The following is a 22272-nucleotide window of genomic DNA, read 5'->3' on the forward strand; positions in this document are numbered from 1 at the left end:
CAAAGACCAAGTATAAGGAGCAAGAACTTATACCAAGCTAATAATTTTCATATATTTTCTATTTGTACAAAAGAAAGGTTTTAAAGAGAAATCTGAAGGGGAAATTGGGTCAGTTTTACGAATATTTACAGTAAATTACTCCCAAGAACAACAAGCAGCATATATATATGTTTAAACAGTGACGGAAATGAATTTTAATGGCCGGATGAAGGAAGATATTAATTTACTAAAACTAAAAAAAGGCAGCGGCAAGAGTAAAAGAGTTATGTCTCATTTTAGTGATGAAGGCCAGTAAAATATACTGGAGGCCATAAAGAGGGTGAGGACGGTGACTGGATCTACTGAGAAGAGTGATATGAATTATGGAAGTTAGCAAAATGATCTCTTACCAAAGCAATCAGCCTTGATATTAGGAAGACAGCAGATTCTGAAATATCAAAATGTTAAAGAAACACTGAAGCATGTTCCTATGATGTATGCAGTTCTTTTCAGAATCATATAATGGAAGAGCAAGGAGGCTCATCTGAGATTTGTGCATGTGGTATATTGGCTGTGCTGTCTGCTCACCTTCTGTACTGTGCCGGATCCCACAGAGCTCAATTTTCAATGACGTATAAGTGTCACTGTTGGAATGCACACAAGCACCAGACTATAGCACAATTTTATATTTGGAATTATGTGCAAAACCTGCTTCAAAACCGCAGTCTCTGTTCCAGTAAATACTTGATATATTTAAGCAGGGACTTTTAAGAAGGGACTGGAACCAAGTCTTTCTTCTTGATCTTAATATTTTATTACCCCCCCCCCCTTTATTGCAAAACACCTACTTCACACATCTGAGCACTGCCCAAATCCTCTGAGAGGATCTGAATCTAGGCCAGAAACCTGAGGCAATGTTTCTGAAGTTAGAGGGATATTTGCCCAATAACACAAGAGCTGTAGGCCCCTTTGTACCTTCTCAGGTCTTGGATTTTGTAAACAGAAAGGCATTAGAGGGGATGGTTTGCAAGGACAGCTTGATTAGAAGGTGATAAGCTAGGAAACATCAACATGGCATTAGGAAGATTTTTGGGGGAGGGGGGTGATAAGAAGAAGATTATGGCTGTCCAGAGAATATGAAAACCCATAATAAATACTGCATGAAAATTTAAGATAGCTAGCTGGGAGAGAGAACTGGCCTGGAACTGCTTGTCTGTTTAGTCATAATATTATCCTGAATCATGTTGTAATCAATAAATGATGAAAGACAGTCTGAAAAATTCTACCAGGCCACCAAAGCTAGATGCCTTTTCTGTAATCCAGTTTACTCAGTCTCATGGATGAGCCTGATGTCTCATGGACAAGGCTGGTGTCTCATGGACGAGTCAGGGAAAGTAAGGAGACCCCAGGTAGTTCCCCTAAAGAAGTAAGGGCTGTACACAGGCAAGAAGTCAGAAATATTAACACCACCAAAAGGGCTGCACAGAGATATATGTTGGAAAAGGAAGCCACAACCAACTATAACAAAATGTAAAAGGATGAAATGTAAAAACCTTGTTTAAATAATTTCAAACTTAAAAATATAGAAATGGTGAACTTTATGTTATTTCCTTCATGATGGTAATTTTGCATATTTTGACTAATATTTTTTTTTAAATCCTATATAGGGTAAAGATACAAAAGCCTTTGTTCCTAGAACTATTTTTTCATGTTTATATTTTGTAACAAAATGTTATAGAATTTTTTGAAATTTCTAAAAGACATATTTCCTGAGACTTTTACTGAAATATGTACTATTGCACTATCTCATTTGTTTTACATTAAAGTTTAATATACTTTATAAACTATTAGTTTAAATCTAGTATCTTAACTAGTACTATTCCATACTATAGGAGTGGAAAAAATCCAGTCATTCAGTTTTGTAACAAGTTCAGCTTTTTGCTTTCAGAGGGAGAATCGTTACTAGGGTACCATTGCTACCATCATTGCTAGAAGGAATTAGCCTTCAGTTCCTCATTTCCCATTCAGAATTTTACAAAAGCCTGCGTATTTTAGCTGAACCTTATGAGTGTAGCCTCGGTAGATTACTAACCTGGAGATTCTACTTGACAAGAACTTCCCCTTTTTACGTTGTCAAAGGTACCCAGAAATAATACCAATGTATTCTATAAGTCTAAAGATGAGCAGTAGAGATGATCAGCCACAAAGAAATGTTAGATTTAACAAGCTAATTAAGTTTCTTTGTGTCAAACACAATTAGAGCAAGTTTTATGGGAAAATACAGTTTGCTGCTAATTCTTGGAATTTCCAAACTTTTTAATTGCAGTAGATTTTATTGTATTTATTTTTTTTTGAGATTACTTTTAATTCTTTTTCCTTTTCTTATTTTCTTTGAATTTTGTAGAAAGCAGGAAATGTAAACTGATGATATAAAATTGTCGTAAAATTGTTATGTTTATATATTAAATGGTATTCAAGTAGGTTGATACTTCAATAAAGACACCTGTTACTAATTTATTATTCTCTTTTCCTACAAAAGGATTATTTTTTTCTCCCTTTTCAAATATGAATGAAACATTGTAGGGTAGATTTTAAAGATAATATAAGAAACTTAAATCTTAATATAATATAGAATAGATAATATAAGAAACTTAATAATTTCTGAGCTTTTCTTATTATCTAGCTAGTAGGATCCTCCCAGGGGTGACTCAGAAACAAAGCGGTGCTATTAATAGTAGCCACTATTTAGTGGCTACCATTTTGCCATGGTATGACATCAACATGTACTAGTGAGTGCTATTGCAGACAAAGTATTAGGTTCTGTAGATGGAGACGAAGTAAAGTTTGTATTTCTTTCTTAAGCATAGTGAAGCCCATACAGAAACGCATTTTTTACAGAAGTTTCCCGCCTTCTTTTCCTTTAATGAAATTAATGAAACTCCTGGAAGTTTGTTCAGTGATCAGCCTCTAGTAACTTTTGGTGACTTGTAACTCCTTGGGTAAGTTCTTGTAGGTTTTTTGATTCTTGTAAGATTGCAGTGCATGGTCTCCCATATCATCCATCTCAAAAATGGTGAAATAGGAACTGGATAAGTAGGTATAAAGCAGGTAAAAATTACCTGAGTTCCTGGGCTCAGAAGGTTGTGAAGTTTGCAAAGTCCAACTGGGGTCTGGTTGACAATGACATCTCTCAGGGGTTGATACTGGAGCAATATTGCTAAATGGGTGTGTTAACAACTTGAATAATGAGAAATAACATTCTCAGCAAGTTCATGGATGATAACAAACCCTGGAGGGCACCGCAGTTAACAGAAAGACCTCAACAAGTTGGTGAAATGGGCTGACAGACACTTCATAACAATCAACAAGAGATGTATGAAGTCCTGCACCTGGGATAGAGTAACACCATGTAGCAGCACAAGCTGGGATCTGGCTGTGGAGATAGGAGATCTGCAGAAAATACTTGGTGGTACTGCCAAACAAGTTGAACATGAGCCAGCAATGTACCCTTGTGGCAGAGGTCAACAGACTCCAGGCCTCAACTGGTAGGCATGCAGCCAGCAGGCTGAGACATGATACTTCCGTCTATTCATCACTTGCAAGACATATCTGAAGGACTGTATCCAGTCTGGGCTTCTCCAGTACAAGAAAGATATTGACAAACTGGAGCAATTTCAAGAGGGGCACCCAGATGGCTAGAGGGCTGGAGAACACAGCTGAGAGTGTTCTCCACTGGGGGCTGAGGAGAGGGGCTGAGAGTGGGGCTTGCTCAGTCTGAGGAGGAAGAGATTCAGGGGAATCTGTTGCAATATTTGACTACATAATGCAGCATATGCAGAAGATGGAGCTATTCTAAATAATAAGCTTTCCTTCACTTCTTTCCCTTTCCCTTTCCCTTTCCCTTCCCCTTTCCTTTTCTCTTTCTTTTTCCATTTCTATTTTCATTACCTTTTCCCTTTCTTTCCTTCTTCTCTTCTTTCCTTCCCCTTCACTTTCTTTCCCTTTTTACTATAGGCAGCATATAACACTGTGGGATCCAAGATCTGAGCTTGCTAGCTATTCAGTAATAGAAGTAACAATGAATTCTTATGACTAGTTCTATCCAAAATAAACAATGTTTAACACACACTAACTGCAACTTCTGTCAAGTTCTTGGATTGTCAGAGCAGCTAAATGGTAAAACCAAAATCAAGTAATAACAAACAAATGGATATGAATTATTTAGGATCTCATATTTATAGCAGAAGAAGATTTTAAAACAGATTTGTGTAATTAATGCCTTACCACATGGCTTAGTTTCATTAACTCTGCTGAAAAGAATGCAGCAGCTCACAGCATTTGTGGTCAGGTTTTAAATTCCCTTATACGTTTACTGAACCCTGTAATCAGCACTGAAGTAATGGTGTATCAAATGGAATCTAATGTGAGTTGCATTTTGAACTTGTGGATGGCTCTCTAATTATATTCTCTGCAATTATTGCAATAAGCATGAATTTTGTTTTCAAAAGAGAGAAAAGTAGGATTTTTGGGAGCAGCTGCAAAGTGACCTGATAAACAACTTAAAAAATGAAGTGATTTTTACTTTATGATGCAACATCACTAAAGGTTTGAATATATATATATACATTTCGAAAAGTGAAACTTTTAGGAAGGGATTTACTAATTTTGCAGGAAATCTTAGAAGTGACCTGATCAGCTTGAATCATTTGATGGAGACAAGGTATCTGTTGGAAAGTGAATAATCCATCCCTCCAGGTTGTCAGAGAAGTTATAATTGGTTGTATTATAAAGATATTTCTTGGAGAAGGAATGCGTGTGGTTGCATCAAATTTTGTCTCATCAGCATTCATTGCTATAGAAAAAATATAGATTGTTTTTTGCAGTTTCTTGCAGACTTGCAGAATGTAACCAAAGAATAACCAACGTACAGCACTTAATTCATCATACGATTTTTCTTAGATAAAGTAGATGAAATGAATAGGTGAAAACTGTGCATTCCTTTTTATTTTCCTTCAAAGGAGATAAGTAATCCTTCATGGCAATTTCCAACACATTGTGTCTCATCTGCACTAAGATCAGCTCTCCAAAAGCACACCATATGCTCAAGTGTTTTGCTGTCTGAACAAAACTGCCTCTGACCAGTACTGAGGCAGAAATTCTTCAGCTTTTTAGTTTTATCTAGAATTTTCACACAGCTATCTGCTTTTCAGAACTGGTATGTAACACTGAACACATAGAAATGTGTTTGCGTTTTTTTGTTGTGGGGTTTTATTGGCTTTTTTTTCCCCATTCATGTTGTTAAATAAGTTTCCAGTGAATTGCACACCACCATTTGTCTTTGAGAAGAATTGTAAAAACTTACTGTAAGGCTGTCTGAAGTTTCAAATCACAGCATCCCTAGTGGGCAGAGTTAATCAGGAATTTAATGAAACAGTGCTCATTTCTTTCTGTCCTACGTTTGATGTTAAGGGGAAACAGAACCCTAAGAATACCCAAGGAAAATAATTTTTGAGTGGAAAACATAACTTTTCAAAGATAAGATGTATTCATTTCCAATTTTGAGTTGTAGTTTATGGTTATGGTAGGAAGATTTCCTGACTTCTTATATAAATCATCCATCCTCATACTTTATTCTTGACTGCCTTTGTGAGCCATTACATCTCTTTTCAAATCTAAAGTCTTTACCCAGCATTAGGTTAAAATATATTTTCTATGTTATGCAGATGATAATATCATTCCACTGGTCTCAACAACTGTAACAATGAGGTTAATAAAACAAGATGAACTTCACAGTTCATCACCACAGTTATATTAAAATACCTTTTTGCTCTTGGGAAATGTGTTTTCTATGAAACTCTTAACTTAGCAGCAAAATAGACCTAAAATGACATTTCTAATTCACCAGAATCTCCTTTCTCACCAAGGAAGCAGCTGTTCTGTCAATGTGACTTAAATGGCTGCATCTGACTGGTGACACATTTCTGCTGGGAAATATTCACAGTGATTACATGTTTATCTTGTAGCACATTACTATTAGACAGCACCTCACCCTCCTCCCTGTATCAAGGAACAGATAGAACAAAATTTATTCAGTAGGTTGAAGAGTGGTAAAAATTATATGGAAAATTAAAGAAACTAACCACCTGACTTAATCAGACAAAAATGAGGAATCATTATGTACTGGAGATTGTTGGACAGGTTGACTTATAATGATTCAGACCAGCAGAAAGTTGCACATGCTTAGGTGAAGCAGATCCTAACTCTGATATATATAGATAAATACTGATGTGTATTTCCTTTTCTTGGTGTTAAGAAGTTAGAGAAGAAGAAAACAGGGGTTGAAATGCTGACTGCACCTGCAGGCTGGTTTTCTTTTTGTGTTATTTTAGTCTTACCAAAGTGGTGATGAAAATTCCTTTGTCTTCACATTGAGTAAAACAAAAGGCAAAAATTTCTGTTAATACCAATTTATGAATTTCAGAGATGGCTGGTTCCTAGCACTCACAGAGACATTTGTGTGACTGTCTCCATCTAAAAGTTGGAGATCCAGATTGTGCAATCACATTTTAGGGCAGATTCTGACACCCCTTTTCTTCCAGAACATTTCAATAGCAAATCACTGGATGCAAGACTGTATGTAAGCTAAAGACGCCACTAATTTTGTAATTACACATCGTCATACAGCTAATTCAGCATGTATTTAGTAATAAAATTTAGTACAAAAAATATCGCCACGAGTAAACAACTCTGAGACTCTTAGGAATATTAATTTTTTGGTAAATAACATTAACTCCTAAAACAAAGTATAAGTAACTTCATTTAAGATGTGAAATACTTTTAAAAACTACAGTTTTTCATCTTACAATGCACACCAACAGCAGCAGTAAGAAGGTTAATACATGAGAAATGCTATTTACCCATAACCAGTCAGATATGCAAATTACGTGAAGACCACATCATACATTTTCACAGGGATTTAAATGTGTGTGATTAAAGCAGTTTATGATAAGTACAGCATAAAACTTGGCTCTTATATGGCTTTCATGATTAAAGCAGTGCAGCAAACCCTATGATTTTTACTATGACTAATTTCCAGGAAAAGCAGAACACTGAAGAAATACAGAATTCTGCAGTGGTTGCTTTTCTCTATCAGGTAGTAATAACAAAATAATGTACAGTTAGAGTTCTGTAAATTAAAGCACTGCATCACCTGAGATGGTATGGAGGCACAAGTATAGCCTCATTCTCTGTGTAAAAAACTGCAGAAACTTTGTAGCTCAAAAAATAGTGGCAAAAGCAGTTGGTGATAGGTGAGAGTGGAGCGAAGGACCTTCCAATGCAAATGGTTCACACGGGTTTTAGTAAGAAATGAAATTACCTCATACAGAAACTATCAGGAAAAAAAACAGGTTGTTACAAGAAGGATCAAATTTTCATCTAGATGAAACGGTTATTTCCACACAGGTCACTAGGTGTCTGCTAAATTGCAACACTGATGTTTAGATTCATACATTTTGTGTGTTCCAGTTCCAGGAGGCCACAGTAGGTAGCAGCATAGAGCTGGATAGTTAGCACTAAGGTGAGCATACTCATTTCCCCACTGTAGTAGGACACTAAACAAGGAGATGAGAACGTTTGCCCCAAAATAAGTCATGAACATTGAAATTAACAGGAAAATCATGTAAGTATTCAGAAGAAAAATGTGCGCTTACCAGACTGAAGACAAAGCCAAGGTAGTTCTCCAGAAGAAAAATGCTTTTTATAAATAAGCAGCAAAAAGGGTCCGCAACATCTTCCCAAGGAAACTATGGATCTAAGCCCACAAGAAGCCAAACCAAATGTCTGGTGCTGGTGAATTCTGAAAATAAAGGTGCTGCCTATGATGACTTTCAACACACAAACAAGCAATGCTGCCAGGCAGGTGTTGCTTTTGACCCCTGCATTTTGAGTTCCTGTAAGGAAGAGCAATCCTACACTTCATTGCAACTTACCTTTTTTTTACATTTTGCCCCATAAGCATTGCATGTGGAACCATTAGATATAATTTTCACAGCATTTGAAAACTTGTCCTGATGAAACATACTCTAATGCTGGTGGCCTTTCGGAATTTTCAAGCAGTCTTAGCCAAGCTCATCAAGCAGTTAAAGTTTTCAAGAATTCAATTTTTTCTTCAGTGTTTTTAACCTTGCATCATTTACAGAGCAGGGGTTACTTACAGAACTGCTGTGCAGTTAAAACATTGTCACTGAAAATTCAGAAGAAAGTATAAAGATCATGTTAAAAACCCTGAAGATGAACTCCAGTATAAACGGCTGCGTATGAAAACAATTGGAAACATAAATGTACTAGCAAAGTGTGCATAGCCAAGTGTGTGCTAATAAAAACTTATTGCTGGTTTTGCTACATGTCCCTGCCACTCTTGGGAGAAAAAAAATGCAAACACCTTTGATGCCTCTGCATAAAAAGCAGTTTTTAAACCTAACCTTTGGTTTTTGCTACCTCTTCTTGGTGACATATTGCACAGAGTATTTACCTTGAGCTAGATATGATTTAACAGACGACATCCATTTTATATATCTTATTGCCATACTCTGTCTTTCTTCCATGTTACTAGCCTTCAGTACAATCCAATTGACTTTACTGTGAGAAAGGGTAGGATTTATCCTTGACTGTGCCAGCAAAATGTATCTCAAAACTAACAAATCAGGTTTTGCTCATTTCTCCGAAACCTGTGGTTAAAAAAATATTTGCTCATACAACTCTTTTTAAAGTACATCTCTTCACAGTTACCCATGAAATTATCCACTGTTTAAACCAGATGCTGGGTGACTGGAATAAAATTTCTCTCCCTTATGTCTTTCATTTCTGGTTGCTGATGCATCCCTTGCTGTGGTGAATTCTCAGACAAATTTACCCTAAGAAGAAATTTATATTTTCGTGTAACTTTACTCCACATCAGTTAACTGTTTCTTTTCTTTTCCTGAGGAATGGTACATTATGCCTAGACATAACATGTGTCTAACATTTATGTATAGACATAAATTCATTCAGCTTAGTAGGGACCTCTGGAAGTTGTTTGGTCCTACCTTTTGCTCAAGGCAGGATCAATTTAGTCTAGGTTGCTCAAGGCTCAGAGCAGTCAGTAATGGTCTTCTGAAATTAAATATTGTCGAAATGTTTCTGGTAAGATAGAAAATCAGTTCATATGAGGAAATTTACTGCACTTTCTAGCTGCCTTTTGCATTACAAATGGTTATTTGTTGTTATAGTTTTGGGTAAAGGCCTACACATTAAGTTTTGAGAGAGTCCATTAAATCGCAAGAGCCTTTGTCAGTAGTCCAACAGACCTTATCTTGATGGATTCAGGAAAAAAAAATAATCAGAAGAGATTATATGACAGTGTTTGGCTTGCTGTGATAAGTTCAGGTTGTTACTAACACTGTCTCCAGCAATTGTACTCGGGGTTACCTTTGACAGACAAAAGGGGACACTTTGTGCTTTGTATAAAAGCTTGAAAATCAGATGCTAACAGATAATAAGTCTGGAAAAAGTTGGGTAAGATATCAGTTTAACTAGGAATAAAGGATGAAAGTCCAGAATGCTACATGCAAAAGCAGTTAAAAGGTTGCACTCATCTCTGCTGAATGTGATTGACTATTGGACGCAGAGATCTGACATTCAAGCTTTCATATACAGCACCTGTGACCTGTTCCATTAATATTTCACCTAAGGTAAAAGAATATCTCATTAAAGGAGACCTTATCTCAGACAGAACTGCCTTGAAAGCTGCTGTCTCCTTGAAATACTGACTGTGGTAGGGCAGGGGAAGATGAAGAGTAAGCAAAGAGAAGGGGACACCAAGCAATGACTCTAAGGTACAAGAGGCAACAAAGGAACCCTACAGTGACTGCCATCAGGAATATGTTCTTTCAGGCAAAGATGGAGGTGTGGATAGGGGTTGTGTAGTATCTGCTGTATCTTGATAGGAATCTTGTTCAGGATATTATTTCCAGTCCATCATTCCTGTCTTGCTGTTTAGGCGAAAAAGGTATTAATGAATACCGCATTTTTTTACCACAAATATGAAAATTCTTAGTCAAAGTTTAAAATTTAACTGTATTTCTTTAGATGTTTATTTTCTTTACAGCTTAGCACATCAAAAAATTATGAAAATATTTGGGTTTTATTCATTGTAAAGCACAATACTTCCCAAGAAGACCTCAAAAAATTAACTTTATAATCTGAACATACTCAGTAGATTTTGCAATTTAAACAGTGAAGAATTCATGAAAACCTATCTTTGATTTTCACGTGTGGAACTTTGTCCTTTTGTGATTGCTCTTCTAAGTATATAAATACACTTCTAAATACATAAATCTCTAAAATTATATGGAGATTTGGGAAAAAAAAAAAAGCAAGGGCTAAAGAAGACTAGAAAGCCATGATAACCTTTGGCTAAATTGTATTGATGGTAATCTTCAAATAATAAGGAAACATGAAAAAGTGTGGGTTTCTTCAATATATTGTAAATGTGGTAGTGAGCCAAATAAAATAAATTACTAATTCTTAGCAAACCCCTACGGATGGCTGCATGCCTTCACAGATACTATGCTCTTCTGAAATGTAATGAGTAGCTCTAAGGAATATAGCTAAACATAAGTAAATAAAAGTAAGTAAGCATAATTCACATTGTCTGTCACCACAGGTATTTGCATAGATAAACTCTGCTTTGTCTGCGAAAGCGACCATGCCAAATCTTTACTACATTTTGCTCTTCAATATTTGATTAGAAGACTGAATGTCTTAAAATATTAATTAAACTAGTATTTTCTACTGACATCTTCTAAAATATATAGCATTAGTATTCATGTTTGGATTGTCTTGTAAGCATCTTTATAATTTGATTTAGATTTCCTTGTAAAGTTGACTCTTCACAGGATTTTGTTTACCTTTTGTCATTTCATCATCTCCTGGAGAAAATGAAAATTCAGTGAGTTGTGAAAACATTCATGTTTATCAAGCTTTAGGAAAAAAAAAAGGCTTATTCTTGGACAACTGAAAAAAAAAGGGAAAAAAGAAGGTTAAATAGGTTACTTGCATACTACTTTTGTATATGCACAGTCATGAAAGCCTTCTTTGAACTTAAGCACAGTTCATTCTGTAAAGGGTGACACTACAGTATGTGTTAAACCTCAGGATACAAACTGTATACATGAACATTATAAAATCTTTTCTTGGCTAATAACAGCTAGTTAGGAATGGCGCCGATGGATTGATGGGCACACAGTAGAAGATCCAACGGGTTTAATTTTGGTCTTGCTTGCCTAGTAAACACTGAAAATTATTTCATCCATTTCTCATTCATCAGAGAGAAAAACTCTACCTAATACAAATAAGGCAAGCAAAACCACGTTTCTAACAATGTGCTGCAGCCCTAGCTTTGGGCTTTTCTATTATTCTATAAAAATGTCAAACCTAGTTGAAGAAAAATACCCAAAGAAACCAACAGTGAACCCAAACTCTGTTTCCTATATGTTTGTTAGTAAGTTTACTAGGGTCAGTTCATCTCAGTTATAAAAGAGCAAAGAATAGTAAATGTTACTTGGGATTTGTTTCAAAACTGGACAGAATATACGCTAAAAAAAGTAGTATGATACTACAGAAATCTTTCAGCTACACACATTTCAAAATATTCTTAAAATGTTCCTTTTTTTTTTTTTTCAGAAACATAAAACCTCATCTCATAGCATACACCCCTGCAGCTAGTACCAAAAGAATGATCTTTTGGTATTTCCATTGTTCAGTAAACCTCCGCTGTCAAGGTTGTATAGCTTATTTGTAAAGAACAGCCCTAGGCTTCAGCATGACACAATGGAAGAATAAATTTGTGAACAATTTGATTTTACCTGAGTAAAGAATACCAAATTATAGAGTTTCAAGTAAGAGCTTAAAAATTCTAGTTTCTTGTTGTATATATTAAAATAATCAAACTTTCTCAAACAACATCTTGCAGTCTGCTTGGTTACAATTGGCTCTGTTATGATCTTAAAACACAAGTTCTTCAGTTGCAGCCACATTAACATAAGCATTTATTTTCTGCAGTGTTTTCTTCCTCCATTTTCCTTCATTTCTTCCTTTCCTTTGAATTGTTTCTTATCTTTTTCTCATTAAAAATTTTTTCTTCTCCTTTTCGGATAACATCACTGCAAGTCTGTGACAAGTAGGAAAGCAAAACAAGGTAGTTTTCTTCTCCATTGTCTGTCTGAGAGATGAAGTGCTTTCAGTAGTTAAGACTGTATGAAAAATGGGTGAAAGTCAGATTGCCTTACTCTGCTTTTTTTTTTCCTAGCACTGTAGCCCCATCTGGCAAACAGAGACAGCTCCACTTGTAAGACTTTTGAAGAGGCTGACAGCCTCAATAAAACCCAAACCCGGGCCTGGATGATGGCTGTGGCAGAGATCAAGAATATACTGAAGAAAAATGTGAGGTCATTGAAGACAGTTATGGAACAAAGAAATTTAACGAACTTGCATTTTGAAAAATAACAGACTTTTGGTGGGGAGGAATTGGAGTAGAGTGGTAAAGAATCAGATTTTTTTATTTCACAAATATTTCCATTATTTTTTCTTGTTCCTAATCAAACCAGAAACATTTAAAAAGTCCTTCAAAGCAAGTTAAAACCCCCAAAAGGTCCATGTCTATCAAATCAACACATTTTTGTCACACATTTGATACTGGTGTTATGATTTTAAACTCCATTTTAGGCTTGCAGATGAATTTCATTTTGAAAAGTTATATCACTGCAGAAAAAGTAATACATATCATTTATAAAATCTGAAGTGATGAAACTTACACTATTTCTGCAAGTAAAGTCTGAAATATTTCTTAAAATTTCTATCCTGACTTACTATACTTGTGTCAGTAGAACTGAAGAGATCTTTAGATGACAATTTTGTAATTCAGTATACAAAACTAGTATTTTTCTCACCTGGATTGAATCACACATGAAAATAGAAGGGAAATATTCCCGTACATGGATTTAATAATGAGTTTATGCACCTTTCCTTGAGTCAATGCAAACAGAAGTGAGTTGCTGATATGACAGACTAGGAGCTACTAGAGCAAACACTCCCTTTTTTTGCAACTTCCTTTAAACACCTCCACCATTACACAGATTTCTTTTCCCTGCCTTGCCTCTCGTGCAAATATATCTGCTTTCACTAACATAGAAATAACCATATGTGTCAAACCATATGTCACATTTTTGAAATGAACAAATGGCCAAGATTAATAGTAAAAAATGACTTTGTGGTTTAAGTACATAAATTTAGAAATTAAATGACAGGAAAAGCAGTAACATTTCAGTTTCTGCCATTTCTTTTTTTTAAATTCTTTTTAACTCTGTTGCAAAACATGACATCAAAATGCCTGTAACCCTGAAGTATATGTTTCTAACAAAACCTGAAATATAGAAATAAAAATGTCAGTGAAGAAATAAATCTGATTTATGTGCCAACCAAAATATCCAGTCTTTAGCAGCCCTATGCACTGGGGGACCTCAGGTGTGCCTCACAGTTCCTGAGGTGGGAGTATGACTTTTCTATGACCTGACTGCACATCAAGTTAAGATTGAGGTACCTGCCCTTCTTTATCATATCTGAGTTTTCATGGGAGTAAAATCAGGCTGTGTGGGCTAGAAATCGGATGTGCCCTGTTTCAACAGGTGCTCTGATCTGAATAATCTGAAGCACAGGGTGGCTAAGCATGTCTGACCAAACCTGTCACATAACACATACTCATTGATTGCTTTGCCTTAAATCCTATTAGTATGATCTGAAAAACTGACTAAATTACATTTTACAAATTTGAACAGAAATGGAACATTGTAGCCCCTGCATCGCAAATAGCTGCATTATGCCAGTTAGGCATACTTCATAGTAATGCAAGATCATGCTATATGAGGATAGTTATCAAAGACCTAACAGTAACTTTCAGTTTTTATTCTGATGTCCCTGCTCATTGCAGGGGGGTTGGACTAGATGGTCTTTGAAAGTCCCTTCCAACCTTAACTATTCTATGATTCTACAAAATTTACAGAGCACAGGAGAGGTGTTTAGCTCAAAAAGTTACAAATATATTGCTCCATTTACCCCATGTGCCATGTTCTAATATATCTAATCCACTTTCTCCTTATATTGGATAATGACTTCAGAAACACTTTGACAGAGGTAAGATTTAAGAATCCGTATGCCTTTGCACAATAACGTAAGTGAAAGACATGCTTACGCAAGAAGGTCTGGCAGAGGAGAATTCAGACATTCCATAAGTAAGAAACTACTTTCTTTAGGACAAAACAAATTTTGAAGTATCCTTTCTTCCTTCACTGACTTTGTAGTGATGGACAATAGTTAAGTACTTCATCAATGTTTTTTGCACACCTACCTGTGCAGTAAAGAAGTAATAGCTGCTACATATAAGAAAGCAAATCAAAGTAGGCCACGAAGAACATCTGAAGATGTTTAACATTCTCTTTTATTTTCCCTGGCAACAGACACAAACTATAACCTAGCTTTTAAGATCCAAGCTGGGATTTTTATAAGCAAAAGCATATTGAAGATTTCTTTATTTGCTTCTTTGTTTTTTTCTTTTTGGAAATACCCAACATCTCCTTAGCTACTTTTTTTTAAATTTATTTTTATTGTGTTTTTCAAAGGTATCACCTTTAAAACTGATTTTTTAATCTGGTTTACTCCTGGCTACCCAAATGATTCTGTCAATACTCACAGTTCTAAAGTGTGCTTCTAAATTGAGATATTGCATGCCAAATTTCAGCCCACAGGAAACCCTCTGTTGAATTTTAACATCAGATTGCATTGATACAGTTAAGCTTGGAACAGTACTATGAATGTTGATACCATACTCTACTTGGAGGTTGTTTGAGACTAAAATTTTTCATGTATGATGGTGCAAGTTTCTATGTGTGGAAGTCCTGGGGAATCTTATGGGAAGAGATTGCAGAACTGAGATTATGGTACATGATGTAAAGATTCCTTAGGGATGAAGAAAATATGGCTATTATATTTTACTGAAATACAACTTGCATAATGTATTACAACTCCCCATATAGAATAAAAACTTCAGTACTGAATTATTTGTTATTTTCAGGATAGAGGAATGAGAAGGGAAGACAGCTGGGCAGAGGAAATTAAAAAAAGATGTGGTAATGTTCCTGAACCAGGCAAGGAGAAATACACAGCTGCCAACATATATGGAATCAGAATGTTGCTGGCAAAACAGAACATCATGCAAATTGCAGTATAAGTTTAATTGAGCATTTTTTTAAGGTACCCTACACACTGAAAAAAGTACCAAAATAAAGCCCTTGTTTTATTTTTTTTAAATAATTTCTACCTTTAGTTCTATTTTGTCACAGGTATTTTTTTTACTTTTAACTGACATAATAACATCCTTAACTCTATTCATGTTTGTATAAAATTTTCTGGGTGTTTCTCAATGTTCATTTATATCAAACTAATAACTCTCTGGCTGTTCTCAAACCATGGTGCCTTCAGTGCCATCTGCTTCAGTCATACTTTTCAGCCTTTGATTTTTTTTTTACATGATGATTTAGTTTGGGCCTAACCCCAGTTTTTTAAACTAAATTAACTGTCTGGTGTAATTAAAGAGGAGTTAAACTACTAGGGTACAGCTGAAATAGTCAACCATCTGCTGTATTTTTTGGTTCCTAAGCAGGGTAGAAGATCATTTGCAGATTTTCCACGGCAGTTAGTTATATAAAACAGGAAACAAAAAACATTTTTACAAATGTTCATGCCTCTTTCAAAGAGTTCTCCAAAACTCTTCCTGGTGTAATATTGACTAAATGAAACATAAACTTCTTTAGTAATGATTAGGACAGCTGGTGTGCCATGACCATATCCTGTCACACTGATATTGTCCCTCTTCCAATTCCAGATGACCCTTCTGCAGCTTGGTTGAAGACTCTGCTCAGAGACTCTGCTTAGGTTCAAAACCATTTAAGGAACCTGAAGGAGCACACACCCATGGGACGTGATGAGATGCCTCTATGGGTCATGAGGGAACTGACAGATGAAATGGCTAAGCCACTCTCTATCATATCTGAGAAGTTGTGGCAGGGTGGTGAAATTCCCACTAACTAGAAAAGGGGAAATATAAGCTCCATTTTTAAAAAGGGGAAAAAAGAAGACCTGGGGAACTACAGACCAGCCAGTCTCAATGTGATCCAGCAAGGTGCGTTTACAACCCAGAAAGCCAACTGTATGCTGAGCTGTATTAAAAGAAGCATGTCCAGCAGGTTGAGGGAGGTGATCCTGCCCCTCTACTCTGCTTTCATAATAATTATTACCTGAAGCAGTGCATTAAGTTCTAGGGCTCCCAGCATCTGAAAGACGTGGACCTGTTGCGTCAAGTCCAGAGAAGGGCTATGAAGGTGGGCTGGAGCACTTCTCCTGTGAAGAGAGGCTGAAAGAGCTGGGCTTAGTCAGCCTGGAGAAGGTTTCATGGTGACCTTATAGCAGTCTTACAGTACCTAAAGGGGGCCTACAAGAAAACTGGAGAAGGACTTTTTACAGATAGTGATTGGACAAGGAAAAATGGCTTTAAACTGTAAGAGTTAGATGAGATATAAGGAAGAATTTATTTGCTGTGAGGGTGGTGAGACACTGGAACAGGTTGCTCAGAGAAGACTGGGCTGTCTCATCCCTGGAAGTGTTCAAGGTCAGTTTAGATGGGGCTTTAAGAAACCTGGTCTGATGGAAGGTATCCCTGACCATGGCAGAAGGATTGGAACCAGATGATCTTTAAGATCCCTTCCAACCCAAACCATTCTATGCTTCTATGATTCTGTAATGCGCTGTGCATCTCTGGAGACTTGATAAATGTTTTGAAAACTTCTGCTTACCATAGTGAAACACATATAAGAGCCTGAAGAAGTATGGGTTGGACTGAAAGGAGGTAAGTTTTTCCTTGTCTTATAACCTAGGGATAAAATTTTCAATCAATGGAAGATTATATTATTCACTAAGAATATTTTTGACAGCAAGTGGTTTGACAGCCACAAGAACCAAGACTTCTGGCCCACACTTCTTATGTGCTGTAAAAAGAAAAAAAGATACTGTTTTTTTATAAAACATACCAAATTATTTGTTTTGAACTTTTAGATCAGGGTTGTCTAAACTCTTCCATTAGCACTAAGGTTCTGAATGGGCTAGGAAAGGAGAAGGAAACACTGTAAGTCTCCGTACTCTATAGAGCTGTTTAGTGGGCAGGTGGGCTCTAGTGTAAATCACTAATCTCCTCCCAACGTAACAGGAATAAAAGCCATAATTCTTACACTTTTAGTTCAACAAAACAGCCCAATTTTGTTGAAAGCAAGATTTAACTGCCAAAGCTGTATTGCATGGGGCTTTGAAGCTTCACATCATAGTTTAGCTTGTTGGCAGTCATAGTCTTAGTATGATTCCAGGTTAGGTAATGGCATCTCAGGTAACATTTTCCTGGAACACTCCTAGCACTGCATGCTTTTCATGAAATATGCTTCAAACTCTCACAGGTAATGGGCATCTAGCTTAATAATGCATTATCAGGAAATATCTTGATATGGTACTTAATATGTTCGTTCATAAGCTGCTTGCTTTCCTTGCCTCTGCCAGACATGACATAGAAGCATAGAATCGTAGAACATTTAGGGTTGAAAAGGACCTTAAGATCATCAAGACAAACACTAGCCAACCGAGCCAGAGAACAGAGAGCTGTTTACCCTTTTTTCTGTCTGGACCCTCTTCTAATTTTGTACAAAGTCTCATGACATTCCAACTTGAAGAGTGATAAGATGGGGGAAGACTCTGAAGCAGAAAAGGAGAGGTCTGAGCGACAAAGTGTTGCTGTCTCCTGCTTTCATAATAACCCCATATTTGAAAAATGGAGGGACATTCTTGTTTGGGTTTCTGCCTCTGTGGCTCAGCCGATTTAAAGATGGATCCATCTAGCAAGCCTCCATGCCATCTGCTGGGTTACTTACAATAGTGAGTTAGATGCACAGCTACAATCTGCCTCTTAAGAAGAGAGACCCCAATCCTCATTTTTTAGATGAGTCTTTAAGGACTAAACTATTACTTAGAAAGGTACTCAAATGTATCACTTTTTCCTGTTTAGATAAATTATAAAAATTGTAGCCTACATCACACTGCTAAGTGTAACTTTCTGGATATAAATCACTATCGTTCATTATTATTTTTCTTGTTTTCAGGAAAAAAGGCCATAAATAAATGCTCACCCATATCAGCCACTGTATGAAATTATTTACCTAGGTCAGTGTTTAGAGGATCAGCAACTAAATTATTATTAAATCTGATAAATATCTTCTAAAATGACAGACTCTACCAGAAGAGTTAAGTACAATTATTTCAAGTTGCTTTGCATACATCCTAGCTGTTTTCTTTCCCTGAATAAATGAGTAATTAAAACTTGACTTTTTGTTTGCTATTACACAGAGGGAAAAAAAAATCTAATTACTTTCAAAATTAGTTAGGGAGATAATTACAGATTACTCAGTACAGCAAACAGTGATAAATTCAAAATAATTTTGACAGCATGATCAAAAGTCGTGTCTCTAATGACAAAGATTTCTTTTGCAAGAAAAAGCTACAGTTTTTTGGAATGGAAAGAATATTTATGACACATAATATGTTTGAAAAGTAAATGAAATAAGTGTTTTATAAATCAGTAGTGATAAATATGCAAGCACAACAGATACAGACATTCATCACACCAATGTGAGAGACATTTTTATGTATTAAATAAATAGTCTGATTTATAATACTTATATTCAAAATTATTTAAAGTCATTTACTTTTAATACAGTGTATATGCATTTTATCTTAGATCCAAGTAAAAATATTGGACAAAATATGTGAACAGCTATGGAAGATCTTTAAAAGTTCTCAGACAAGGTACTTTATATGGGGACAAATTTAAAGAGGGATTTAAGATTTCCTTTAACAGGGCTTGAAGTTTCTTTTTAACTCTGGAATGTGATGTAAGAGGTTAGAGCCTGGAAGCTTGACATTTGGTTATTTTATTTCAAGTTTTTCCATTCCTCCATCTGCCAGAGGGAGAGGAAAAAACTTCTATTTCTTCTGTCTTCTTGCAGCCTTTCTGTAATCACAGAAATCTTTCTTTCTTTTTTTTTTAAGATTTTTTTTCCAGGCCCTCTGTTGTAATTTGGAAACTTGTATTTCAAATCAAATGAGTTATAAACCCTGTCAGCTTACTGAATGAAAAGGCAAATCTGTTATTTATATATGTAATGTACCATTTTTAACTCCCTGAGCAATGAAAAAAAAGAAAGTTCTCAGGTTTTTGTTCACAATATTTTTACATTCTTAAACTGTCCGTCTATCAGTGTGAAACATTCTGTCAAGTACAAAAAAATCAGAATACATTTACTTAAGCTGGCAATAACTTAACATTATAAATGAGAATCTGGGGAACAATGTAGTACAGGGTCACCTTCTATCAGAGGTTGACTGTGCCATAATGTGAAACAAGTTCCCTTTTCCATTAAGATAAAGGTGTAAGTTTCATAACAGTTGAGTTATGAAATTTCAACCCAAACAAGATTTTGAGTTTTAAAACTAGAGATATTTATTATAATTTGTAATAAAAATCACGTTGCCACTTGAAGTTTTCTTGAATGTTTATTTTGGAAAATTAAGAGATAGCTACTGATCTTACTCATCTGTGGATATTTTTAAGTAGAAATGAGACAGAAAACTGAGTTAAGAAGGAAATTATAAGGAAGAAATACCTTCTGTGGTAAAGAACATCAAGAAAATAGGCACAAAACTTCATATAGATAAATATCAGCTAATAATACTTTAAATGTTATTTGATATTTTGGGAAACAAATAAAATGTTGCAAACAGAAAGCTCATAGTGACTTCTACTGAAATCAAGTCAATATTAAGTCAAGTCCAAAACAATCCAATCCAGTGTGTCTGCAAGAGGTATATATCTGATTTCAGGAAACTGGGAAACAGATTCATAATTGAATAAGGGAAAATGTCTTCAAATTCCCAGCGGAGTTTGTTTGGTTTACCTGTTTAATCATGAAGGACCTACAATTTTAATACACTCTACAATTTTAATATATTTACTAAGTGGATGATCTCCCATTACCTTGGTTTGTGAGATATGTTTGGCCATTTGTGCCCACTTGGGTGCTTTCGATTAAATATACATAATTAAAAACTCCTACCAGATTTCAAATTTTCACCTTCACATTTTATTGAAAGAACAGGTAAGTAGAAATTTATGATTTATTGTCTTTGCGTATTCACTCTTCTTATTAGCTGCTATCTTATTCCTCATGTCTTATTCATTTCTGCTCTGAATTAAATTCAGCAGTTTCTGTTTTCTTAATCATCAGTAATTACTGTTGCCTCTTCCTAACACTTTCTGTTTCTATTGTCTCCAAAGACACAGGGTTAAAAACAAATCATAATTATTTTTTTCATGGCATAAAACAAATCCAATAGTGTCGTGGTTTAAACCCAGTCAGGTAATTCGTTCGCTCACTTCCCCCCCTTTCTTGCCCTCCCCCTGCTCTCGGAGGGACGGAGAGGAGAATCAAAAGAATGCAACTCCCACGGGTTGAGATAAGAACAGTTTAGTAACTAAGGTATAACACAAATCACTACTGCTACCACCAATGATAATAATGATAAAGGAAATAACAAGGGAACAGAATACAACACCTCACCACCCGCTGACCGATAACTCGCCCCCCAAGCCCGACCAAGCTCCGACCGATACCTCCTCCAACCCTGCAGTTTCCCCAGCCCTTCCGGGTAACTCCCAGTTACCTCCTGGGCATGACGTGCTGTGGTATGGAATACCTCTTTGGTCAGTTTGGGTCAGGTGTCCTGTCTCTGCTTCCTCCCAGCTTCCCCTCCTCCCTGGCAGAGCATGAGGCTCACAAAGTCCTTGGCCAAACCAAAACATCGCTATCAGTTCTGTTCCCGAGCCGAAAGTCAAAACACTGCACTGCACCAGCTACCAAGGAGGAGAAACATGACTGCTACTGCTGAACCCAGGACATTATCCACCCCTTATTCCATACCATTCACGTCATGCTCAGATCCCACATTTTCAATATACCATCACTCTTATCTCGGTGCACTCTTATCTTAGTGCATGGACCAGTCCCTATAAAGCTGCTGCATCCATCTGGTCCATGTCAGGCTCCATCTCTTGTAACAGTCTTCCAGAGCAGGAGAGACTGTGTGCAGTGTTCACACTCGTGAATAACCTGGGCAATAGTGTCCATTGCTAAGTCCACCCCTCGATCATGAGTCCATCTCTGTGTTGCATCTCTGCTCTGATGGCCTGAAGTGCCATGGGCCCACCAGGCTTAAAATAATTCACTGTCCCCTTAAGCAGTTTCTGCAGCTTGTTGCTGGGGACTCCATACAGCTGCCTTCCATCTCCGACGCTTCCAAAGCACTGGAGGGGCCCAGTGGACTAAATACTTGCCCATACTGTCCCACACACCCTGCCACTCATGACTCTCCAGCCTTGGGGAAAATCTCTTGGTCCCCCTATATTGTCGTCTAACCCCAGACAAGACCCAAACCTGACTCTGCTTAACTTTTGAGATCAGACAAAATGGTTGTGGGTAGCACACAGTCTGTGTGTGTGCCAACATGCTGATCCCCATCACAATCAGCAGGCAGGTCCCAAGGATACCCAAAGGCCATTCAGAGCCTTCAGAACTCTCAGTTGATGCTGCTGTGCTTGTCACTGGGGCTGGTGTAGCTGCTGTGCTTGCCGGCTCTCCCACCACCGGCTTCTCTTTTCCTGAGTCCAGCTCTTCCTCCTCTGCCTTGCTGGGAAATGCTGCGTGGTCTCCTGCATCCTCCTGAGGCTCGGCGGGTGGCTGCCGGGGAATGCTCTCGGCCGTCGCGGGGCTCGGCTCCTCCGCGGGGCTCGGCTCTTCCGCGGGGCTCGGCTCCTCCGCCGCCTTATCCCGCTGCTCGGCAGCCGCTTCCTTCTGCTCCTCGACCGCCCCGGCCTCCTCCACCGGCAGCCGTCCCCTGGCGGCCTCCGGCCCCGCTCCCGCCGCCGCTTGGTCCCCGGGGCCGCTCTCCCGGGCCGCTTCAGCAGCCGCCGCCTCCCGGGGCCGCTCCCCTCGGGTCCCCGCAGCCTCACGAAGATGGAGAGTAGGGTGAGGGCCAGGACGGTGAAGAGCA

This window comes from Pezoporus wallicus, unplaced genomic scaffold (assembly GCF_028554395.1).
Source record: "Pezoporus wallicus isolate ANWC-B61680 ecotype Strahan unplaced genomic scaffold, APGP_CSIRO_Pwel_v1 contig_5069, whole genome shotgun sequence".
NCBI classification, from domain to species: domain Eukaryota; kingdom Metazoa; phylum Chordata; class Aves; order Psittaciformes; family Psittacidae; genus Pezoporus; species Pezoporus wallicus.